The sequence below is a fragment of the Lissotriton helveticus genome, chromosome 6, assembly GCF_964261635.1.
Source record: "Lissotriton helveticus chromosome 6, aLisHel1.1, whole genome shotgun sequence".
Lineage (NCBI taxonomy): Eukaryota > Metazoa > Chordata > Amphibia > Caudata > Salamandridae > Lissotriton > Lissotriton helveticus.
In genome coordinates this window covers 608,271,499-608,298,112 of record NC_136067.1, presented here as the reverse complement: position 1 = coordinate 608,298,112, position 26,614 = coordinate 608,271,499, and positions in this window count along the sequence as shown.

Here is a 26,614-nt window from a genome sequence, read left to right as displayed (position 1 = left end):
GCTTTTCTGTAAACTACTTTCCCACCTTTTTTGATGGTGCGCTTCCCAGGGAGCGACCCGGTACGCGAACTGGTGAGCGCCCCGGTTCGCGAACCTTAAGCGTTACGGGAGTCCACCATTTTGTGTTTCGGTCGAAATAATGTTCAGAATGGGTAGAAGGGGGCACGGTAGACTTATTTTGGCCCCCTAGGTTTTCTGAGGGTGGCTGAGGAGGCTTATATGTGCGAAAAAAAAAAAAATTTAAAAAAATTTCGCGAGGTTAGCTCCCGGTTCGCGTACCGGGAAGCGCCCCAGGGAGCGTACTTTGTTGAAAATTAGTGAAAAATGTTAGAGTAAAATAATAATTGTGAGTGATCAGATGTAGGGTAGCTCTGAGAAGAGCTTTTGGGTTTATGGTACATTTAGGTACTTATAAGTAGGTACCAATGCACAGTCTTAAATTCAGAATGAAAATTCTGTTGCCCTCATCTGAGAAGTGAACTCCATCTCCTCTGTAGATATCTTGCATGTAGTAACGCAAGTTATTGTTGTACAGGGAGCCCATTCCATGGTCTCTCATGTAAGCTGAAACAGATTTGTTTACATGCTTCCTCGACTTCTCAATTTGTGGACAAAATTGGTTTGACCACCTCCATTTCTGTCTTTGGCATATATTTGAATATACCAAGGCAGTTTGAGGAAAAAGTGCCATCAATTGCTCAAAGGTGTCCTTTAAAAGCATTTCCAGACCTACCCCAGTCAAAGTGCCCAAATCATTACCTCCACAGTGCACAATTAACAGGTCAGGTTTTGGCAAATGCATAAAGGTTTTCACCAATGGTATCAATTGGTGACATTTTAATCCTCTGTGGCCAAACCACTTAATTTCCACATCTTGTAAATTGAGGTTAGGTAAATTCCTGTTCTCAGCATACCTGTGAGCCCAATAGATGTAACTATGTCCAACAATCCAGACAGAAAACATGGTGAGAGAAGGTGCTGCTGCAGTCAGATGAAGTGTGGCAATGAAATGGCAGTTGAAAAAATGAGAGTTTAAAATGAAAAAAACTGTGGAGTTTCTGTGTTAATGAAGCAGTAACAGTGATTGGTGGATTTTGATTGCTGAAAACAGAAAGTTAGGGTGCATGGATGAGTTCTTTGAAAGATGTATTTTGAATGGTCAATAAAAAGACATTAAATGAAAGATTGCAGTGGATACGCAGGTGCACTGAGAGTTCAGAGTTCAATTGCAACATTGTTCTGTGAACTTGCAAACACCAGAGGTCTTCCAAGAGGTGGTTGCCATGCAGAAAAGGCATGAAATGGCAGAGGGGGGAAGGGTTTTCATTTGAAAAAAAGTGAGGGAAGAGTTTTGATTGGGTGACATGAGAGATATGTGTGAAGAATTACAGCATGTCTGTGCTTTTGATAGCTGCAGACTCTGGAGTGCATACCTTTTGCTCTGCTGAAGACAATTTGGTGTGTTTCTGAGACTGTTTTCAAACTCAAAGTATTTGCTAAGGTGAGAAAATATTTCTTTAATTTAGATAGAGAATATTGTGCTTTAAGGAGAAAATTATGAAGAAAGTTGTGTTTTTCAAATGTTGCTTTGTCTCAAGTGTTTTACAAATAGATTTTGTTTCTTTGAGAAAATGTAATTGGAGAAAATGTGAAGTATTAGTACTGACAGGGTGTTTTTCTGCATAGGAGCTGTGGAGTCTTTTCAAATTATGACTAGAAAATCGTTTTTGAGGAAAATTAATGGTTATAATATTTCTGACAAGGACATAATGGTGTATGCTTCTTTATAATGCAATTGACTGTCTCTGATGTTATTTTTCCCATTTTAATGTAAGACCTTTCTCTGTGGCGCAAATTGCTTGTAAATATGCTCCCACCTGTGCATGGCAAATTTAGATTTTGAATGTTTGTGTTACATAGCCATGTTAAAAGTGATACAAACATGCTGCAAAGGCAATCAAAAAACGCTTTTATGTGTCTTAAGGACATTTTAAGTAATTTTCCCATGTGCAGTGTTTTGAAATTATGATTTGAAAATCGTTTTTGGGGAAAAGGAATTGTTTTTAAATTTATGACAAGGACATAATGGTGTATGCTTCTTTATAAGGCAATTGACTGTCTCTGATGTTATTTTTCCCATTTCAATGTAAGACCTTTCTCTGTGGCGCAAATTGCTTGTAAATATGCTCCCACCTGTGCATGGCAAATTTAGATTTTGAATGTTTGTGTTACATAGCCATGTTAAAAGTGATACAAACATGCTGCAAAGGCAATCAAAAAACGCTTTTATGTGTCTTAAGGACATTTGATGTCATTTTTCCCATATTACATTAAAAGACCTTTCTCCGTGGGGCACATTCCTTGTAAATATGGTTACACTTGTGCGTGGTAAATTTAGATTTTGACTGTTTGAGTTACATAACCATGTTAAAAGTGACCCAAAAAAATTGCAAAGGCTTTCAAAAAACACTTTCATGTGTCTTAAGGACATTTTAAGTCATTTCCCTGTGGGCAGTGTTTTCAAATTATGACTTGAAAATCGTTTTTGAGGTAAAGGAATGTTGTTAATTTTTATGTGCGCCATATGCCCCCAAATTTCTTTTTCAGGGGTGCAGCAGGGTGTTCTTGAGACACCCCTGCAACTTTGGAAAAATTCCTAATTTGCGATGAGCTAATTGCTAATCGCAAATTGCACCTTCATTCCTATGGGCATCCTGGCCCATGGAAATGAATGGGTAATTTGCAATTAGCAATTTGCTCATCGCAAATTAGGAATGGTAAAGAATCGCTATTTATTCTTTAAAATTCGCTATTTTGGAAATGCAAAATAGTTTGATGATACATATGGCGGTTGATCTCTAACAAGATAAGAAGCTTAGGGATACATTTATGATGACTGGCGCAATGAAGTGGACATCACTTACTTCATTGGTAGAGCTTTACATGTATTATCTCCTCTGTATTCTTCATCAAGCGTAACTTTAATCTGCAATCCTGAGTAGGCCTCACCTTAAACAAACCTCTGGATAGGCCACACCTTATCGTCATCATGAATTAATCATTTAAAATGCTAGGGACAGATTTATGATAGGTGTATGCCTCTTTTGCGCCACTTACAAAACACTGCCCATGGGGAAATGACTTAAAATGTCCTTAAGACACATGAAAGTGTTTTTTTAAAGCCTTTGCAATTTTTTTGGGTCACTTTTAACATGGCTATGTGACTCAAACAGTCAAAATCTAAATTCACCATGCACAGGTGGAAGCATATTTACAAGGAATGTGCTCCATGGGGAAAGGTCTTATAATGTAATATGGGAAAAATGACATCAGAGACAGTGAAATGCCTTATAAAGAAGCATACACCAGTATGTCCTTGTCATAAATTTACAAACCATTCCTTTTCCCTAAAAACGATTTTCAAATCAAAATTTGAAAACACTGCACATGTGGAAATGACTTAAAATGTCCTTAATTCAAAATTTGCTATTCCTTATTTTGCGATTGCACTGAAGGATTTGCAAATTTTGCGATTCCTTAAATGCAATGTATCAAACAAAAAATATGTAAAAAATGACATTTAGGATTTGGAAACTACCACCAACTTCTAGTTTGTGGTAATTTGCGAATTCTTTTCAAAAAGCTTTTTTTCCAAAAAACAAAAGGTGCCATATGACGCCAATACATGCCCTTAGGGCATGTATGTGCGCCATATGCCCCCAAATTTCTTTTTCAGGGGTGCAGCAGGGTGTTCTTGAGAAACCCCTGCACCCTTGAAAAAATTCCTAATTTGCGATGAGCTAATTGCTAATCACAAATTGCACCTTCATTCCTATGAGCCTCCTAGCCCATGGAAATGAATGGGTAATTTGCAATTAGCAATTTGCTCATTGCAAATTAGGAATGGTAAAGAATTGCTATGTATTCCTTAAAATTCGCTATTTAGGAAATGCAAAATAGTTTGATGATACATATGGCGGTTGATCTCTAACAAGATAAGAAGCTTAGGGATACATTTATGATGACTGGCGCAATAAAGTGGACATAACTTACTTCATTGGTAGGCCTTTACATGTATTATCTCCTCTGTATTCTTCATCAAGCGTAACTTTAATCCTGAGTAGGCCTCACCTTAAACAAACCTCTGGATAGGCCACACCTTATCGTCATCCTGGATTAATCATTTAAAATGCTAGGGACAGATTTATGATAGGTGTATGCCTCTTTTGCGCCACTGTGCGTCACTTTTATGATGCAGCGGCGGTGCAAAAGATTTGCTATGAGTCGACAAAATTACAAATTGATGCATTTAGGCAGATGTGTCATGGTGTAAAAAAAACGTGCCACATGAAACTGATGCAGCAGTGATGCAAAAGATGCACCATGTTGCAAGACAGGCCTCACTTGGGACATATGTATCAAGCTAATTAGCATTCGCAAAGATAAAAATTCTGCAAATTTCGGCCTTTGCGAATGCTAATTAGACAAATGGTATGTATCAAACAAGTTTGATGCAAAATAAGGAATAGCAATATTTGCTATTCCTTATTTTGCGATTGCACTGAAGGATTTGCAAATTTTACGATTCCTTAAATGCAATGTATCAAACAAAAAATATGCAAAAATGCCATTAAGGATTTGCAAATTACCACCAACTTCTAGTTGGTGGTAATTTGCGAATTCTTTTCAAAAAGCTTTTTTTCCAAAAAACAAAAGGTGCCATATGACGCCCATACATGCCCTTAGGGCATGTATGTGCGCCATATGCCCCCAAATTTCTTTTTCAGGGGTGCAGCAGGGTGTTCTTGAGAAACCCCTGCACCCTTGAAAAAATTCCTAATTTGCGATGAGCTAATTGCTAATCACAAATTGCACCTTCATTCCTATGAGCCTCCTAGCCCATGGAAATGAATGGGTAATTTGCAATTAGCAATTTGCTCATTGCAAATTAGGAATGGTAAAGAATTGCTATGTATTCCTTAAAATTCGCTATTTAGGAAATGCAAAATAGTTTGATGATACATATGGCGGTTGATCTCTAACAAGATAAGAAGCTTAGGGATACATTTATGATGACTGGCGCAATAAAGTGGACATAACTTACTTCATTGGTAGGCCTTTACATGTATTATCTCCTCTGTATTCTTCATCAAGCGTAACTTTAATCCTGAGTAGGCCTCACCTTAAACAAACCTCTGGATAGGCCACACCTTATCGTCATCCTGGATTAATCATTTAAAATGCTAGGGACAGATTTATGATAGGTGTATGCCTCTTTTGCGCCACTGTGCGTCACTTTTATGATGCAGCGGCGGTGCAAAAGATTTGCTATGAGTCGACAAAATTACAAATTGATGCATTTAGGCAGATGTGTCATGGTGTAAAAAAAACGTGCCACATGAAACTGATGCAGCAGTGATGCAAAAGATGCACCATGTTGCAAGACAGGCCTCACTTGGGACATATGTATCAAGCTAATTAGCATTCGCAAAGATAAAAATTCTGCAAATTTCGGCCTTTGCGAATGCTAATTAGACAAATGGTATGTATCAAACAAGTTTGATGCAAAATAAGGAATAGCAATATTTGCTATTCCTTATTTTGCGATTGCACTGAAGGATTTGCAAATTTTACGATTCCTTAAATGCAATGTATCAAACAAAAAATATGCAAAAATGCCATTAAGGATTTGCAAATTACCACCAACTTCTAGTTGGTGGTAATTTGCGAATTCTTTTCAAAAAGCTTTTTTTCCAAAAAACAAAAGGTGCCATATGACGCCCATACATGCCCTTAGGGCATGTATGTGCGCCATATGCCCCCAAATTTCTTTTTCAGGGGGTGCAGCAGGGTGTTCTTGAGACACCCCTGCACCCTTGAAAAAATTCCTAATTTGCGATGAGCTAATTGCTAATCGCAAATTGCACCTTCATTCCTATGGGCCTCCTGGCCCATGGAAATGAATGGGTAATTTGCAATTAGCAATTTGCTCATTGCAAATTAGGAATGGTAAAGAATTGCTATTTATTCCTTAAAATTCGCTATTTAGGAAATGCAAAATAGTTTGATGATACATATGATGGTTCATCTGTAACAAGATAAGAAGCTTAGGGATAGATTTATGATGACTGGCGCATCACCAGGGATGTGCCAGTCATCCTGCGCCGCTGTTCCGCCACCCATGGTGTGCTGCATTTACAATGCGGCGCAGCATGGGGCAAAAATGGCACAGATGCGTGACGTATCTGTGCTGTAAAGGTGGCGCATTGCTGGAGTTGTATTGCAAGTGTGATGCAGCTCCAGCAAGGCTCAGAGGTGCCCCATCTCCACAATGTTGCGTCAAGACCTATGCCTGCTTAAAGCAGGCGCAGGGTTTTGACGCAGCTTTCTCCTATCTGATTGTAAATGCGGCACACCATGGGTGGCAGAGCAGCGGTGCACGTTAACTGGTGCATGCCTGGGGATGTGCCATTTAACATAAATCTGCCCCATTACATTTAAGTATGTGCAGGGGACACAGAGTCGGTGAGGCTTATCCAAGGTTAAGAAGAGATGAGTCCTGTTCACTGAAAAATTAGACATAGGCTTCACCTGCTCAGCATCGCTGGACATGGCTAAATAATATCTGCAAAATGTTACTCTTGTTAAACAATTTTACTATTATAATCTCTGAGATTTGTCTCTTACTCTGCAACATCTCATTGTTGTTATCTTTCTTTAAAGATAAAGACAACATCAACATGAGCGATAATCTGCAATCAGTTGATTTTGACCTCATCATTGAACTTGTAATTGAAACATCAGTGGATGTTGATCCCTTGGATAATTTAAATCCTGAGGATGAAGAAGAACGTGATGAGGATGCAGATTTGTCCGAGTTATATGACATAGGGTGGGAAGCTGACCTGCTTGAGCCTATGGAACTATAAACATTTATTTTAAAAATTTATAATAAATAAAAAGTAAAAATGTAAACCGTTTAATTTAAAAATAAAGACACCTTCAAAAACAGGTTATGTGTAGTGTCTTCAATAAAATATTAAAATATGCTCATAAAATTAGATCAGATTCACATATAAGATAGCACAGGTAACGTGATTATAAATTCCATTTCTTTTCTGCTATTTCTGTATTCTAAAATTGCCATGCACTAAAAAATCTTATATGTAAAAATGTAAAGTAGTGTTTTAAGTTTTTGATTACTGTTATTGATGTACTGTTGGGTAATAGTGGTTAATAACATTTTTTAATATATTTTACCACAGATTCAACTGCAGATCATTTCAACATTTCACCATGCCAACGAAAGAAAGACTGAGAAAGGCTGCAAAACGTCAAAGACAGCAGGTGATTGAAAAAAAGCAGCAGTCCTCTAACAAAAAGATTTGTCAAGTCAACAAGAAAGCACCGGGTAAGAGTACAAAAACATTCATAAGAAATATTTGCAGTAAAAAAAATATTACTACAGAAAATGTTTCAGTCCAGAAAAAGAGAAACAATTCAAATGGAAAGGAAAGGCCAATCAAAAATGTTACTGCTAGAGCAAGAGATAACTCTGTGCATGATAGTAGAAGGAAACAACAGTTTAGGGACATTCGTAAACGAATGTTCCGCAACAGGATAATTGGCAATTTGTTAAAAAATATTAAGAAAGGTCAACAGAAAGTGGTTTTTTATAAGAGAAAAAAAAAAGTTGAGAAAGTTATTGATCAGGCATTTGAAATTAAACGTAAGTTATTTATTTTGATAATCAATAGAATTAGTAAGCTAAACAATGCAATTTATGATTTCAAAAGAAATAGTAGATGGAAGAGAATAGTTAATCGTAGTAATTTTTGTGAAGTTTTTTCTGGAGAATGGATGCATAGTTCAAGCTGTGAGGCATTTTTTAATGAGGAGAGTTATTTCCAGGATAATGATTTGGTGCATGCAGTTGACACCAGTGGTCGTGCTTATGAAGTGAAAGATGGTTGTCCAGTTGAAAAAGAAAAACTTGTGACAACAGAGGCAGAAGAGGTGTTAGGTAATGAGGTTTTAGGAAGACGTGCTAAGGGTCCTGTGTACACCTGGAAGTGTAGTAGTATTTGCAGTGTGCGACAGGATTCCATCAATTTGCTTTGTGATTTTGTACGGTCATTTAATAAGAAAAGTTTGAAGCAGAAAATAAGGTTGTTGCAAGAATTAGATCCTTGCAGAGTGAGAGAAGTGACAGGTTTGCATGGTCATTCACTGGCTTGTCTTTCCAGGAGAGTATGCCAGAGTGTTTTTCATCATTTCAGGATGCTAGCAGTGCATCATAATAAAGTGAGGAAATTAGTTAGAATGTTGTATTATGCTAAGAGTCCAGCAATTATGCTTAAAAAATTATGTGCTGCTCTTTTGCATGGTTCTGAAATAGATGTGAAGAATATATGTGAAGAAATTGAGTTTTGTTACTTTGGAAGTAAAGAGGAGAATGTTGAAATTGACCAAGAAGAAGCGGGTAATGTGGAAGATAGTGTACAGGTTTCCAGTACAGATAATTTCCAGAGGGAAATTGCCAAGTTTCAGGTCAAATCAAGTGAGAGGCCCAATTTCACTTGTGTGTGTTGTCGACGCACTTATTATAAGAATCAGACTAAGTTAGTGGATTTATATGCAAAAAGTGAAAGGGAAAATAATAGTGAATGGAAGGATTTCGCAACATACTTGATGGTAGAAAATTGTTTTGATTTGGGATTGGATCAACGTGTGAGTACTTATTGTTGTTGCAAATTAAATCAAAACCAGATGCCTGCTAGAGCAGTTCATAATAATCTGGAATTGGTTGAGATTCCTTCTGAATTGAAGGATTTAAATACTTATGAATCTATTTTGATTCAAAGTATCCATCCCTTTCAGGCTATTGTAAGAATGGAGCCAAAGACAGGGAAATTGCCTCCATCAGATTTACAGAGAGGATTAAAGGGAAGAGTTGTTTATTTGCCTCTAGATTTGAAGAAAAACATTAACACAATTGGAGTAGAAAAAGTGGACGAGGAACCTCTGGTTATCTTAGTTAATGGGGTTCCAACAAAGAATAAGAAAATATGGCAAGATTTAGTAGATGTTAGGAAAGTTAAAAAGGCAACATTGTATTTGAAAAAAAATAATAAATACTATAAGAATGTATATGTTGCAGAAGAGGAAGTAAGTGAGGAAGAGGATAGCGATTTGTGTGCTGGTCAAATTGAGAAAGTAGAACCCTCTACTAGTGAAGAAATATATGAACATTATAGTGTTCATCCTTTGCATTCCAAGGAAGTCATGGGGAATGCTATTGAGTTGTTTCAAATGAAACAAGCCAAAGGGAGTCCCATTAGTGTTTGGGAGGAAAGTTTGGAAGCTCGGTGTTTCCCACAGCTTTTTCCAACAGGTCAGGGAGGAAGATATGATGAGCGACCTCATCAAATTCCTGCTTCTGAATACCGGACTTTGCGATTGTATGCAGGAGATGCTAGGTTTCGACAATGCATTCCTTATTTGTTTCATCTCCTGTTTGAAAGCGATCTGTCTGGACTGTCATATGCAGTGAACCACATCTTGAAAAGTGGTATACACATGCAAAACATCTCGGCAAGTGACTTTATGGATAAAGTCAATGTCCAAGACAGTATTTTGGATTCTCACCTGATTAATCTCATGGCGTGTCAGCGTGGTACTAATGAGTACTGGTACCGTCGTCATGGTGATTTAAAATGTATGCTGAGGAACTTAGGTACTCCCACATGGTTCCTCACTCTGAGCTGTGCCGAGTATGGCTGGGAAGACTTACTTGAATTTCTACGAGAGGCAAATGCTAACGTAGAAAACATCGAATTCAAGACACCCGGAGAACTGTGCTCTTTGGATCCAGTCAATGTATGTAGGTACTTCAATCATAGATTTGAAGCTATGATGTCTTTCATCATGAATAAGAAGAATCCACCTCTTGGAGAGGTGTTGGATTTCTTCTGGAGAAAGGAGTACCAAGCAAGAGGTGCTCCTCATATACATATGTTGCTGTGGATCAAGGATGCACCTAAATTTGGAACGGATCCAGAAGACTCAGTGATGAGTTTTATACAACAGTATTCTACGTGTGCTGTTCCAAACGCAAAGGAGAAGAAAAGCCTAAGAGAAAAAGTTCTGCGTTTCCAAAGCCATCGATGTGGAAAGTACTGTCGTCGTAAATTCCGAAACAAGGACAAGTTCTACACCAAATGTCGTTTCGGTTTTCCACGACCGGTGATTTCTAAAGGAAGAGTAAACAGTTTGATGTCTTCGCTGCGACATAATGTGATGAAGAGATCACCTAAAAACACATACAATTTGAAGAGGAACGAAGAGTCCAAGTACATCAACGACTACAACCCGGTGATTTTGTCCATGTGGAATGCTAACATGGATATACAGTTTGTGGTTGATAACTGTATGGCTGTGGCTCGGTATGTGACGTCTTACATCACCAAAAAAGAGAAGACAGAATTGAAGGATATGTGGGAGGACATTTCCCATGAAAAGAGCCTCAGCAAGAAGTTGTACAGTTTCAGTCTGAAGATGTTGTCGCATCGAGAAATCGGAGCGTACGAATGTTCTGACCGGTTGTCTTCAGCAAGTCTCTATGCCAAGTCCAGGAGTATCATTTGGGCGAGTCTTGGTCTTGCTGCAACGCGTAATCGAGTTCTCAAACCTGTGCGGGAAATTGAGTATTTGGCGGAAAAGGAGCCAAACAGTACCGACATTTTGAAGACCAACATGTTGGATACATATTATCCAAATCGAAGCAGTCACCTCGAGAATGTTTGTCTATATGAGGTTCTGCAAAATTACATATTCAAGAGGAACATCAAAGAAGATACTGAGAAAGGAGTGTATGCTGTAATAGGAAGTGAGGGATGTCTGGTCAAGCAAAGAAAATGCCACTTGGTAAACCATCGAAAATTGAGTGGCGAATCTCCTGAAAAAAAGGAGTTTTTCTATTTAGCACTTTTGCAACTTTTCAAGCCTTGGCGTGCAGAAGAGGAACTGCTTGGAGATTTTCTCTGTTACGAAGACTCTTTCAATGCCGCCAAGGAGACCATAGAATGTCCTGCTTTTTCCAAATATGTACAAATGTTGAATGCGGAAATTGAGCAGGAAGCAATGATTGCAGCCGAGATTGCCAGAGACAGTTCTCAGGACAGTCAGAGTTCTGCTTCATTGAGTCAGGATCCACTAGGAGGACCTGTTATCGAAAATGAAGCTGCCACTGCTATGAATGAAGTGGAAAGAGCCATGGCACATGCTCAGGAGGATGCGGTTAACTTAGAAGAGTTGGAAAGACAACTCAACGTTGAGCAGAGGAAAATATATGACGAAGTTACCATGCAAATTGATCATGGATTAAGTCATGACAAGAAAGAGTGCTCATGTACGTTGTTGAAGCCTGTCCGACTGTACGTGAGTGGAGAAGCGGGAACTGGAAAAAGTTTCCTCATTAAAGCAATTTCATGCTATTTGCAGGAAAGGACAGAGTCATCGCTGTCTTGTGTTGTCACCGCTCCAACTGGACTGGCAGCACATAACATTAAAGGGATTACTTTACATCGTTTACTGATGCTGCCAGTGGAGCATGACAACAAATTACAATATCACAAGCTATCTGGAGATGCTTGTTTTGAAGTTTCAAGAATCTTGAGGAAAATGAAACTTCTTATCATTGACGAAGTAAGCATGGTTTCCAATGTCATGCTTGCCTTTGTGCATTTGAGAATGCAAGAAGTTCTCAAAACAGAGTATGATGTGTTATTTGGTGGCAAACACATCATTGTTTTCGGAGATCTTCTGCAGCTGACACCAGTGAAAGGGCAACCTGTGTTCAAAATGTTCACGCATGAAGATACCAGGAAGTGCCTAGGCAGCATTGGCAACGTCAATATATGATTAAACTTCAATTATGCTGAACTGCATGAAAATATGCGTCAGGCGAAGGATGAAGTTTACAAGACTATTCTACAAGATGTTAGAATTGGAAAAGTGACCGAGCATGGGAAAGAAGCTTTACATGCACGATTACTGTCAAATTTATATCCAGAACAAGATGTTGTGCCTGAGAATATTTTTCAGAAAATTACTGAGAAGAAATCTGGAATATGTTTGATGCCAACTCTTGCAGAATGTGCCAAATTCAACAACAAAATGTTGCATTTAGAAAAGCAAGAGATTGTGAAACTGGAAGCTATTGACAGAGTAGAGCATATGGGATCAACAATTATTTTGTCTGAGAATCTGAAAACAAAATTGGATTCATTAGAGAAGAGTATATCTAAAACTGCAGGTTTTGAAAAGACTCTGAATGTGTGCTTGAACTGCCGTATAATTTTAAGAAGGAATTTACATGTTGAAAGAGGTCTGGTAAATGGATCAATGGGTAATGTTGTTGATTTTGTAAAATACAGAAATAGAGATGGAATTGAATTTTTAAAAATTAAATTTGATGGCATTGAGGAAGTACAGCTAATTGGTCGTTGCTCTGCTAGATTTTTGCTTGTAAAAGACTTATATGTTCGCCGTAAGCAGTTTCCTGTTTGCTTGGCATATGCGGTGACAATCCATAAATCGCAAGGTTTAAGTGTAGACAGTGCATTGGTGAATATTGGCAGTTCTGTGTTCAAGGAGGGTATGGCATATGTGGCATTGTCACGAGTTAGAACTTTATCGGGATTGTACTTGATTGAGTGTGATGTCACAAGCATTTGTGCGGATCTAGATTGTTTTAAGGAATACAATAGGTTAAGAAGAGAGTATGCGCCACATTTGCCTCAATATCCTTTGTTTGAGAAACGTGTGGTAGGCCGGAAACGAAGAAATGTAACCAATACTGGGGAGGTTGTAGCAAAAAGACGAAAAGTCGATGAACCTGAAATTATAAGCAGAAACAAAAAGAATTCTGTTGAAGATGTTGTTGGTTTTCAATTTGAAAACAGTTCTGGTGTCAACTGCTATGCTAATGTAGTGGTTAATGTTTTGTTTTCTCTAGAAAATGTAAAAGAAGAGATTGTGGTCAATTCTGATCAAAGATTTTGCAGTTTGTTAAATTCTGTGTTAGAGAAATGTAGCACTGATAGAACAAACATAGAAAGTGTGTCTGAAATTCGAAATCTGTTAGACAGATGTTCAGGCCAAACACAATTCTCTCAAAATATTCAGCAAGATTGTCAGGAGTTTTTAATGTATATGCTTGATGTATTGCATGCTGAAGGTGTAGATGTAGATCAGCTGTTTGGGCTTTCTTATCAATGGCAGCATGACTGCGAGAACTGTATGGTATCAAGTACTACTAGTGTAGACTCAGAAAGATTTATATATTTAACTTTGCCAGACAGTAAATCAGTCTCCTTTAATAAGCTAGTAAAAGCAGCTGATCACAACATGGAGTGTAGCCAATGTAAATCTGAAATGATGTCCACATTATTTATACGAACATATGGCCAGTATGTCATTTTAATGTTCCAACGATGTAGGCCTGATGGAACAAAATTGACAACTTTAATTAAAAAATTTGTGGCTTCGCAGTTGTCAATATCAGGAAGGACTTTTGTAACTGCAGCAATTATATATCATGACGGTCCTTCAATAACATCAGGACATTACACAGCTTATTTAAAGTCTAGAAATGGCTGGTCATTTTGCAATGATTCTGTTTTAATTTTCAAAAAAAAATTGCCGTATGACCTTAAAAACTCTTACCTGGTGTTTTTAAAACCAAAATTTTAGGGAAAGAATCTCGGGATGTGCTCTGTGGAATTTCAAGAAGTTCTAATGGCTCCTACACGATTTGGCCTTGAGGATAAGTGTAGTTCAGAGACATAACTTCTAACCATAAGACTGGACGTCATGGAGAAATAAGTGCACTTTGAATGAGTTCAGAAAAACTATTTCTTTTTATAAGCTAATTGAAGCAGCCAATCAAAACATAGAGTAGAGGGAATGTAAGTCTGCAATGCTGTCTACTGTTTTACATTGCTTTGTGATTAAAAGTGATGTAGAGAATTAAATAATTGTAGTAGTCATAGAGGTAGTGTACGTCTGCTTCATAGTAAGCAGTATCAGTGTCATAGGAAATGTAGAACATGACGGAGCAAAAAGGGGAAGAAATTACTATTCCAGGATTGTGAAAATGATCTTCAACATTTTAATTCTGAAAGTTGCAGAAATGCCAAATGACGGGATTGGCTTACAAGAAATCCAAGAGTTATAAATGGCTCTGACAAGATTTGGCTTTGTGGAAACTTGTGGTAGAGAGCAAGAAGCCATTTATTGCATGTAACATGTTTTTAAAAACGATGGAGGTTTTCTTTCAGAAAGTGGCGGGCTGAAAGTAATAACAGCACAACAGAGTGTAAGCTGTTCATAGGACATCCTTTGACGTCATGGAAAGTAAGTTAACTTTAAGGAGTTCTGAATTCTGATTTGTTATGTTGTATGGGTTTTTTAAACACAATCATTTTGATTGTGTTTTTTTTTCCCCGCTGTTATATGATGAATACCTTCAAGTCACTGTTTTTAGTGAATTTTGATACATTCTGAGAACAGCAAAAATAAACCATTTAACATGTATAATTAATTATGTACTGTTTGCATTTATGATGTATATGTAGAACTCTGTAGGACGCATGGAGAAGGTGAGGCTTCTGTAAGTGTCAAAGTTGTTGCATGCAGTGCTGCACTTCTGCGTACTCTTTCATATGCTGGACTACATCTGCACAATGAGATACCTAAGCAAAGGAAACACAAGTGATGTGATTGTGAAATGAGCAAAAGAAATTGCACGTATTTCAATTACATCACCTGTGTTTCCTATCATTACGAATCACATTGTGCAGATCAAGTTTAGGTCTGTCCAGGGAAACATAGGAGGTTTGGACTTTGTTCAAGAGTGCAGTGGACATGACTCACTTCATTGGTAGACCTTCACATGTATTATGTCCTCTATTCTCTTCAACAACTCGAAATTTCATCTGCAACCCTGAGTAGGCCTCACCTCAAACAAACCTCTGGATAGGACACATCTTATTGGCATCCTGAAGCAATCATTTAAAATTTTAGTGTCTTGCGACACTTTTCTGAGACAACAGCAATGCAAAAGATGCACCATGTTTTAAGATAGGCCTCACTTCATCTGCATCAAGATACTGTTAGTTTAAAATGTATATCTTTAGGACTGTGTAGGGGGCCTGGAGAAGCAGAAGCTTCTGTAAGTGTCAAAGTTGTTGAAAAACTGTTTGTCCTTCAATCTTTTCCCTTGTCTTTTGTAATTTTTAAATACATGTTTTAATATTTTTCAAATGTTTGTTCTCTCTTTCACAGATTGAAAGTATAGAAACAAAAAGTGAGTAATTTAACGACAATTATAAGGTAAATGTTTTGTACTCTTTTCGTTACATTTCTATCACATTTAACTTCTATTAGTTCCACTGCTTCATTTCTTTAACCCTCAGTTTCCTGCCTTTGCTACTTCCCTCATTCCTTTCTCTATTACCTACTTACTCAACTCCTTCCACTCTTTTTCTCAGTCCCTCTCTTCTCATAGTTCCTCACTCTTGTTCACTCACTCCGTCTCTATTACTCTTAGTGTCTTTGACTGATCACTCTATCACAATTTGTTCATAATGCTTTCTCTGTGTAGTTGAAGCACACTAAGGGGCATATTATGAACACAGCCAATAAAATTATTGCTGTTTTTATTGGCAGAAAACTGGTGCAAAAGTGGTTTTAGCGGCAGTTTTCTGCCGCAAAAGCGGCTTTAGCGACACATTTCTGCCAATAAAAGCTGCAAAACTTTTATTGCCTATGTTGATGATATGGCTCTATGTTACTTACATTTCTTTGCTGTTTCAATTAATCTTTTTCTGTTATTTTTTGTTTTCTGTTTTCTATTTTTTCTCTCTGTTATTCCCCATGTTTTAATCTTATTTTGAACATTCACTCACATTCTCCAAGAAACTCTTCTTTGTTAATGTTATACTCTCTTTTTTTTTCTATCACTTCCTTATCTATTTTGTTTTTCACAATTATACCCTCTTCCGTCTTTTCTTCGGTAAATAGATCTATTAAACAGTATCTCTTCTTTACTCCCTATAGCTGTCTTTCTTTTAACATCACTCTCTGTTTACTTTCCTTATACTTACTCTTTTTTTTTTTTTTTTTTTTTTGGTTAGCTCCCGGTCCGCGTACCGGGAAGCTAACCGGGAAGCGAACCAAAAGAAATAGAGCTTGCCAGAGTGCTAAACATTCTAGCAATTTTTTTTGCAAGGGGAGGTAGTTCTGAAAAGAACTTTTTTTTTTATATTTTTGTTGTTTTATATTTTTTTTGTATTTTTTGAACATTTTTTGTTTTTTTTGTATTTTTTGAACGATTTAATATTTTTTTTGGTTTTTTTGGGGGGGAAACAACAAAAAACAGGCATTGAAAAGGGCTCAACAGGAGCAAAAAAAAAATTACTGGGGGCGGTTAGGGCAATTATGATGTTCATAAGCCAGGTTGATAGCATTTATACTCATATTACCACATGCTATCAACGCACCACAGTGCATACAAGTATGTTTCATGTGGCCAAAATTCTCTTGTATGTTTAGCACAGTTTCCCGTGCCTCTGCTGGTGTCAATGAAATTGACGATCTTGATCTGGCCACAGGAGTTGATGTTGGATTTTCCTCCAAATCCCGTATTTCCGCCCGGCTGTAATTAAGTGGATGCTTCCTGGTCATGTGCCTATGCATAGTATAGTTCCCATAACTATACTTCTTATCCGTCCCTCTTGATAATTTATCTTTGCAGATGAGGCAGGTGACATACCTCGCATTCACTTTTTTTTGGCCAGGAGGGATTGAATAAAACTGCCAGATGAAACTGGGTTTCTTATGGGAAACCCGGGGCAACTCTTCTAAGAACTGTGGTTCTTCTCCCTCCTCTTCCTCCATTTCTTCCTCTTCCTCCTCTGTGTTGGTCATGACCTGGGGAGGTGGTCCTCTCTTCCCATGAGGAGGTGGAGGTGGTGGTGGGGGTGCACCAGCTGAAGCAACTACTGAAGCCATTTCTGAAGTATTAATAAAGGTCTTCCTCTCACAATGATGAAAGTCAGAGTGAGGAAAGAAGGAGGGGTTTTCATCATTTGGGAAAAACAATAGTTCTCAACCAATGAAAAGTGTTATTTTTAGGTCACCTGACCTAGCCTTACATGATTATGAAACCAAAAGTGAAATGAACCAATGAAAAGTTTTATTAACAAGTCACATGACCTCTCACGCTCATGTTACGCGCTGCGGAACGCGCCCCGGTTAGCTTCCGGGTCGCTGCGCTTCGCGCCTCGGTCCGCGCCCCGGAGCACTTCCGGGTGCGCTAACGCGGTACGTCACAAGACGCATTACGCGGCAACGCGATACGTCGCGCTTTCGCGACGCGACGCGGATCGCTTCCGGAGAGCTGCGTTTCGCGCCTCGGTCCGCGCCCCGGGGTACTTCCGGGTGCGCTAACGCGGTACGTCATAAGACGCATTACGCTGCAACGCGATACGTTGCGCTTTCGCGACGCGTCACGATGTTGATTTCTTACCGGTTCACGGACCGGGTCGCGGCATCAATTTGAGCTAACGGAAAGCTTTCCGGTTCGCGGACCGGGAGCGAAACAAAAAAAATATTTAAAAAAAAATTATTAATAAACATATAAAATATATTTTTGGATTTAAAGAAGAATACATTTTACAGCTATAGATATTAGCTTTTAAAAAACCAATGAAATTCACTGAAAAAACCATAGGTTATAGACCATATATAGTTAGGAATTAGCATTTACAAAACCTTGAAAATTCACTGAAAAAACCATAGGTTATACACCATATATAGTTAGGAATTAGCATTTAAAAAACCTTATTTTACTCACACAAAACCATTGAAATTCCATATATAGTTAGTTGTACTAACTATATATCGCGCACCCTCAATCCACTGCTGATCATGTCACATATTACATCATTCATGACATGGTCAGTGACATCACTGATGACATCACTGATGACATCTCAAATGACATCACTGATGACATCTCAAATGACATCACTGATGACATCACTGATGACATCTCATTTGACATTACTGATCACATCACTGATGACATCATTCATGTGATAATACGATGAAGCTCTTCAGACTCTAATATAACCTTAGATACACTCAGTGTAAACAGACACTCACAGACTGTCACTCATCCATGGAGTTACTCACACACCTAGTCAGTCATGCAAAGAATCAATCACACCTCCATTTCCTCAACTATACAGTTATACACACCTTACTTATTCAAACATATACTAACACATATTTACTCTCTTATACAATCCCTGATACAAGTTCACAATGATCCATACAGCCACTCACACATTCACTGGCTCTTTTGCACAGTTATTTATATATGTCAACTCTCACATGTACTGTGTTTTACATAAGTACTTACTTTGACATGTAGCACTGAGATATCTATTCACTCACCAATACACTCATGCACACAGTCAACCGCCCATACAGCTGTTTCCACATGCACTTTTGAACCCATACATCTAGTGAATCAACTGCTCACACATCTATGCACAGAGTCATACACCTCCCAGCCACCCATACACACTCTCAGTCTCCCATACAAATACTTGGGCAACCAATCAATAACCCATATAGTTAATCATATAGCTAATGATCAACACATGCAGCAGTTTATAGAACAACAGACATAATGATGCACAAATTGAGACAGTTTAGTCACTAACCCATGCACTCAGTGAGACACATTTAATCACTCACTCATACAGTCAGTCATGCACCTACTAAATCCTTCATCCAGACATTTATACATCCACTCATTCTTAAATATGTAAGACATATTTTAACTTTACAGAAAAATACAGTCACTGGATGTTGTCATCAGTGATGTCATCAGTGATGTCATTTGAGATGTCATCAGTGATGTCATCAGTGATGTCACTGACCATGTCATGAATGATGTAATATGTGACATGATCAGCAGTGGATTGCGGGTGCGCGATATATAGTTAGTACAACTAACTATATATGGAATTTCAATGGTTTTGTGTGAGTAAAATAAGGTTTTTTAAATGCTAATTCCTAACTATATATGGTGTATAACCTATGGTTTTTTCAGTGAATATATATATATATATATATATATATATATATATATATATATATATATATATATATATATCTAAACACAAAGTTTGCCTGCAAAGTAGAGGAGCCCACGAGCAAGGTAAGGAATTAAGCTTTTATTCATTATAGAAAGCATCCCGCGAAATGGATGCAAATACAGCAGCAGCTTCAAAAGGTCAGCCTGACACGTTTCGTTTTCAACTTCTTCAGAGGCACTGACTCAAATGCTCCTAGGCAAACATTTTCCAGGCAGCTACACAGTAATTTAACTCCCGCCTCAGTGGGCGTGTCCCAACACATGGCCTCATGGTATATGTAGTGTCCTGTCTTTCTCTAGTGAGTCGCCTGCCTCGGAGTCCTGATATTGTTCAATTAAACCACAATGGGGTGTGCTTTATCACATCTCGACTTCGCAGCTGTCATCACTTTCCCACAATAGCTCCTTGCTCCCATACCAGTGGTGTTGTAAAGCGTCTCCGTGGTGGGCTGAGACAGCCCCAGGGCTACCTCCGCAGCTCAGGCACAGCGCTCCAATCCAAACACAAAGTTTGCCTGCAAAGTAGAGGAGGCCATGAGCAAGGTAAGGAATTCAGCTTTTATTCATTGTAGAAAGCATCCTGCGAAATGGGTGCAAATACAGCAGCAGCTTCAAAAAGTCAGCCTGACGCGTTTCGTTTTCAACTTCTCCAGAGGCACTGATTAAAATGCTCCCAGGCAAACATTTTCCAGGCAGCTACACAGTAATTTAACTCCCGCCTCAGTGGGCGTGTCCCAACACATGGCCTCATGGTATATGTAGTGTCCTGTCTTTCTCTAGTGAGTCGCCTGCCTCGGAGTCCTGATACTGTTCAATTAAACCACAGTGGGGTGTGCTTCATCACATCTCGACTGCGCATCTGTCATCACTTTCCCACAATAGCTCCTTGCTCCCATACCGGTGGCGTTGTAAAGCGTCTCCGTGGTGGGCTGAGACAACCCCAGGGCTACCTCCGCGGCTCAGGCACGCCACTCCAATCCAAACACAAAGTTTGCCTGCAAAGTAGAGGAGCCCACAAGCAAGGTAAGGAATTCAGCTTTTGTCATTTGAGATGTCATCAGTGATGTCATCAGTGATGTCACTGACCATGTCATGAATGATGTAATATGTGACATCATCAGCAGTGGATTGCGGGGGCGCGAGTTATAGTGACTCCAACTAACTATAACGTGGGAATTTCAAGGGTTTTGTATGAGTAAAATGTTCAGCTAACTATAACTGGTGTGAAACCAATGTTTTTTTTCAGTGAATTTGAAAGGTTTTTTAAATGCTAATTCCTAACTATAACGAGTGTTAAACCTATGGTTTTTTCAGTGAATTTCAAAGGTTTTTTAAATGCTAATTCGTTACTATAACGAGTTTGAAACCTACGGTTTTTAAAGTGAATTATTAAGTTTTTTTAATAGCTATTTTTTATAGCTATTAATTATTATACTTTTTTTAATTATTCAAATATTCTATATTTTTGTAATATTAATCTTTCAATGTATTTTTCCGATGTTTTATTTTTTTATTTTTTTACTTCGGAGCGCTCAGGGCGCGCGTACCCGTAAACGCACCCGTACACGTAGCGTAAGCGCTATTCCCGCGAGCGGAAAAAAACATAATTATGTATTTACAGTTAATAATAATGCAAGACATTCAGTGGCATACTCATAAAAGTAGTATTTTTGATTTTAAATAACCGTATTTTAACTTTAAAAACATTTCCGAAAATCAAGTAAAATGTCATTCATACGCGCCGCGTAAGCGCCCCCGGAAGCACCTCCGTAAGCGCCTACAGAACCGTGCCACGTTAGCGCACCCGGAAGCGCTCTGGAGCCCGTAGCGTATGCGCGCCAAGCCATGTGACCTTAAAACAACACTTTTCATTGGTTCATAAATTTTTTTTTCCAAATATTGGAAGCCCCCACCCATTTTCCTCACTACCACTTTGAACTTGGAGAGAGCAAGAGCTGTTCCCTGGTTCTTCTGCAGCATCTTGTCTTTTTCTGAAGAATGGCTGGAAGACAGACAACCTCCAGTGACTCTGATGAAGAGTTTGTGCCAGAGGACCCTCCTCGGCGCAAAGTCAAAGAACATTTCATTTGGAAAAGAAGGTGAATGCGGCGAAGGTGTGCTGCAAAATATGTGGCACCACCTTGTCACCTGGTGACCCAACCAAAAAATACAGCTTTGGTAATGCCACTTTAATCAGGCTTGTTGAGAGGAGACACCCCAACAACTATGCGAGGGAGAGTGTCAGGGACCTGGCACGCAATCCCCCAACAGATGGCGGCAGCACCTCGACTGGTGGACCAACACCTTCTGGTAGACAAGCTGCAAGATTAATTCCCAACGTGCAGCCGGTCTTTGCAGGTATGACATTTCTGTGCAAGGACTGCGATGAATTGATTTGCCATGGGGAGCAGAGCGTCAAACTTATTGTTCGCAGAAAACAAGAACACCGCTGCTCCACCCACCACTAATTTTTCCCCTTTTTTTTGCTCCTGTTGAGCAGTTCTGGATTCCCTGGTTTTGTTTTTCTCCCCCAAAAAAACCCAAAAAAGTATAAAATCGTTCTGAAAAAGTATTAATAAAATATAAAAACGAAAAAAGAAGAAAAAAAGTTATTGTTAGAACTACCTCCAATTCTCCAAAAAGAGCTATATTCCTTATATATTCTCTCATTCTTTTTTTCAATGAATGTGTGCTGCATAAATGAATGGATAAAATGACTGAATGAAGGGTAGAAAGTGACTGAGGGAACAAATGACAGAAGGGGAGTGAGTGAGGGTGAATTGATGACAGTGAGGGATGGAAGGTGAGTGAGGGTGAGTGAAGGGGGAGTCACAGAGTGAGGGGATGGAGGGAGTGAGGGTAATATAGAGGGAGTGAGGGAAGAGGAGTGAGGAAGTGAGAGGACAGAGGGACTGAGAGAAGGAGTGAGTGAAGTGGAGTAGGGTGATAGAGGAAAGAAAATCAGTGAGGGAGCGAAGGAAGGGACGAGAGGGGAAGGGAAGTGATGCAGGGGGACTGAAAGAAGGTGAGTGTGGGGGGGAGTAAGGGGAAGGGGAGTGAACATGGGGAATAAGGATAAGTGAGGGAAGCGGAGTAAGGGAAGTTAAAGGGAGTGAGCATGAGGGAAGGGGACTCAGAGAGTGAGGAGACGGAGGTAGTGAGGCTAAGAGAGAGGGAGTGAGGGAAGGAGAGTGAGGATGTGACAGGACAGAGGGAGTGAGAGAAGGAGTGAGTGAAGTGGAGTAAGGTGAGTGAGGGAAGGGGAATGAGTGAGTGAGCGAAGGAAGGGAATAGAGGGGAAGAGGACTGAAGCATAGGTACTGAGAGAGGTGAGTGGGGGATGAAAGTAAAGGGAAGGGGAGAGAAGGATGAGGAATGAGGGATAGTGAGGGAACCGGAGTAAGGGCACAGGGGAGGGAGGGTGAGAGAAGGGCAGAGAGTGTGAGTAAAGGGGGTGAAAGAGGGTGGATAAAAGTGAGTGAGGGTAAGACAAGGGGAGTGAGGGAGTGAGGGGATAGAGGGAGTGAAGGAAGGAGTGACAGAAAGTGACTAAGTGAGGGAGCAAATAAAGGTAAGTGAGGGAGTTATAGGGAGTGAGCGTGACGGAAGAGGAGTGAGAGAGTGAGAGGACGGAGAGAGTGAGGCTAAGAGAGAGAGAGTGAGGGAAGGGGAGTGAGGATGTAAGAGGACAGTGGGAGTGAGAGAAGGAGTGAGTGAAGTGGAGTAAGGTGAGTGAGGGAAGGGGAATGAGTGAGGGAGCGAAGGAAGGGACGAGAGGGGAAGGGATGTGAAGCAGGGGGACTGCTTTCTAAAAGGTGAGTTGTTAATTTGTAAGGGGAACTATGTTATACACTTTAAGTTAATTTGAAAAATGTTTTCTGTTAGTTATGTACTGTCCCTCTGTTATAGTAATGGATTGACTTAGGCTTCATCACATACAGTACTTTATATTTCTAGTTCCTGCCTGATACTATACACTGCCCAAAGATAACTTCACTGTTAAAAACTCAGAAGTACCTTTCTCAACTTGACCGCTACAGTGCCCTAACTCTACTGATATAGTGATATAAAGTATTTGAAAACAATTGTGCATATTAATTTTAAAGAACTAAATACTTAATAAAGCTAGTTTTATATTATGTATTACTAAAAATGATAAATAAAAGTGATAATTTTTTTCTGCAATTTACAGCAAGACATTTCAAAATAAAATGGATCACAATGAAGAGAACGTAGAAATTTCTTTTGAATTTTCCACTACTTTTATTGAGATTTTGAATGTCCCGGATATTGACAGCACCAGTAATGAAGAAGTTTCTGTTGGAGGAGATGACATGAGGGATTTTTTGGATCAGTCTCTGGACGGCGAATTTCTTGAATGTTTGGAGACCATAGAGTTCCAGGAATCATCTTTGCAGACTTTTGATGAGGAGATTCCTGATGATGTGATTGATGAGGAAATTCCTGATGAAGACATGTTACTAGTCCTTTTAAATTATGAAAATTCAGAAGAATAAATTTATATTTAGAAATTAAAAATTGTTTGAGACATTATTCATTTTTATTTGTAATTTATGAGGTAGTAGCGAAGTGATTGTATTATAAAGTGAGACTTATAGTATAGAGTGCAACATTTTAAGTAAGTTTACTCATAGTTACTTCCCTTCTCCAACTATATTTTCTCCAATGTGTATTTGACATCTCTTCTTCATCTCCTGCCTCCTTTCTCTCACTGTCTGTCTCTGATGCACCCTATTGCAGCCATTTTGTGTAGTTTCAGAAGAGAGTGAAATGTAATAGTTGAGAACATAAAAAGGGGGCAGGGAAGAGTGGCCCTGACCCCCCAGGCCTTCTCAGTGGGTCCCAAAAGGATCTGTTTCTGCTTTCCTGAGAGACTATGGTATGGGTTCCATATACCACAATAACTTGCGTTACAACATGCAAGATATCTACAGAGGAGACGGTGTACATTTCTCAGATGAGGGGAACAGAGTCTTTCTCTTGAATTTTAGACTCTGCATCGGTACCTACTTAAATACCCACATAACACAACAGCTCTTTTTAGAGCTACCCTACCTCTAAGCACTCCAAATTCTTATTTACACTATTTTCTTTCACTGTTTTTCCCTGTGGTACGCTCTGGGTACGCGTACCTGGAAGCGTACATGGGAACGCACCCAGCGCTTACCCCGCGAAAATGTCAAAAAAAAGAAATTCTTTTTTTGCCCTTCAGGGTCCTTCTAGGAACCCCTCAGAAAACCTAGGGGGTCAGGGGGTGTCTACCCTGCCCCCTTTTAATCATGTCCGCCTTTTTTTTTCACCTCTTGTGTCTCGATTCTACCGAGACACAAGATGGCGGACTCTACGGACTGTTTGGAATGTTGACAGATACCCGAGAGCCAATCAGCTTACCGCTCGCGCACTTCCGTGGTGCGCCGGGTGCGCTTACCGGTACGCGTACCGGTAAGCGCTCGAAGCGCGCATATAGATATATATGTGTTTTTGAAGTTAATTTTCGTAAAAACCACTGGAGCAATTTTCACCAAATATAGAAAAGGCACTTGTGCGTACCAGTCCCTACAATTTTGCAAAGTTTGGTGTAATTCCATTCAGCGGTTCGGGCTGTAGCCGTGTCTGAACGTCCTATGGAAATGAACATGGGGAAAACACGTTTTGGGACCCCCCTTTTTTCTCGGCCCCCACATGACGAATCCCCATGAAACTTCCAGGGAAGGAGCGGAGCGGAGCTGGCCTAAATTTTTGAAAATTACACGCAAATTCCTCAACCAGCGCAAACGTTATTCCCAATAGAAGACGGTGTACATTTCTCAGATGAGGGGAACAGAGTCTTTCTCTTGAATTTTAGACTCTGCATCGGTACCTACTTAAATACCCACATAACACAACAGCTCTTTTTAGAGCTACCCTACCTCTAAGCACTCCAAATTCTTATTTACACTATTTTCTTTCACTGTTTTTCCCTGTGGTACGCTCTGGGTACGCGTACCTGGAAGCGTACATGGGAACGCACCCAGCGCTTACCCCGTGAAAATGTCAAAAAAAGAAATTCGTTTTTTTGCCCTTCAGGGTCCTTCTAGGAACCCCTCAGAAAACCTAGGGGGTCAGGGGGTGTCTACCCTGCCCCCTTTTAATCATGTCCCCCTTTTTTTTTCACCTCTTGTGTCTCGGTAGAATCGAGACACAAGATGGCGGACTCTACGGACTGTTTGGAATGTTGACAGATACCCGAGAGCCAATCAGCTTACCGCTCGCGCACTTCCGTGGTGCGCCGGGTGCGCTTACCGGTACGCGTACCGGTAAGCGCTCGAAGCGCGCATATAGATATATATGTGTTTTTGAAGTTAATTTTCGTAAAAACCACTGGAGCAATTTTCACCAATTATAGAAAAGGCACTTGTGCGTACCAGTCCCTACAATTTTGCAAAGTTTGGTGTAATTCCATTCAGCGGTTCGGGCTGTAGCCGTGTCTGAACGTCCTATGGAAATGAACATGGGGAAAACACGTTTTGGGACCCCCCTTTTTTCCCGGCCCCCACATGACGAATCCCCCTGAAACTTCCAGGGAAGGAGCGGAGCGGAGCTGGCCTAAATTTTTGAAAATTACACGCAAATTCCTCAACCAGCGCAAACGTTATTCCCAATAGAATGTTGCGGATTTCCTACGGAAACTAGGTCCTAAATATAACTACCTACTGGCGACCGCCAGTAGGTAATATATATATATTTATATATATAGTATGCATTTGGCGATGCAGCGCCTGCAACAAAATTCTTTTTATTTATTTATATGTTCACTGCCCTCTAATCGTCCGTAATCCGTAGTTTTCTACCCCCACCCCACGTCAGCCCCCAGCAGCACTCCCACCATGGGCCGATACTGATATATATATATATAAATGTGATGCAGCACACGCAACAAAATTTGTTTTATTTATTTGTATGTTTACTTACCTCTAATTGTCCGTAATCTGTAGTTTACTATCCCCGACCCCACGTCAGTGCTCAGCAGCACTCTCACGTAGTCCTCAAGTTTAGATGTATTTGGGGAACAACGATTTTTGAAGTATGTAGGTGTCCTGATTGCAGCAGCAGTCATATGGTGTGGCCAAGGCTTAAATACATATATCAGCTTAAAGAGGGAAGTAGTGTATTGTATGTTACAGATTAAGAGACCGTGCTGTAGAAAATGGGAGAGTAAACCTAGAAATTAAGGAATTTACTGTACGCATAGGAGGCATGGGGACCCTTCTACAAAGAAAGAGGCAGGTCCAGGGAGAATATGTTCGGCACCTAAGAGAGGCAGCAATTCTTTGACAGAGATACAAGAGAGAGCCAGTTGTATGTAGTTTTATGTGGAAG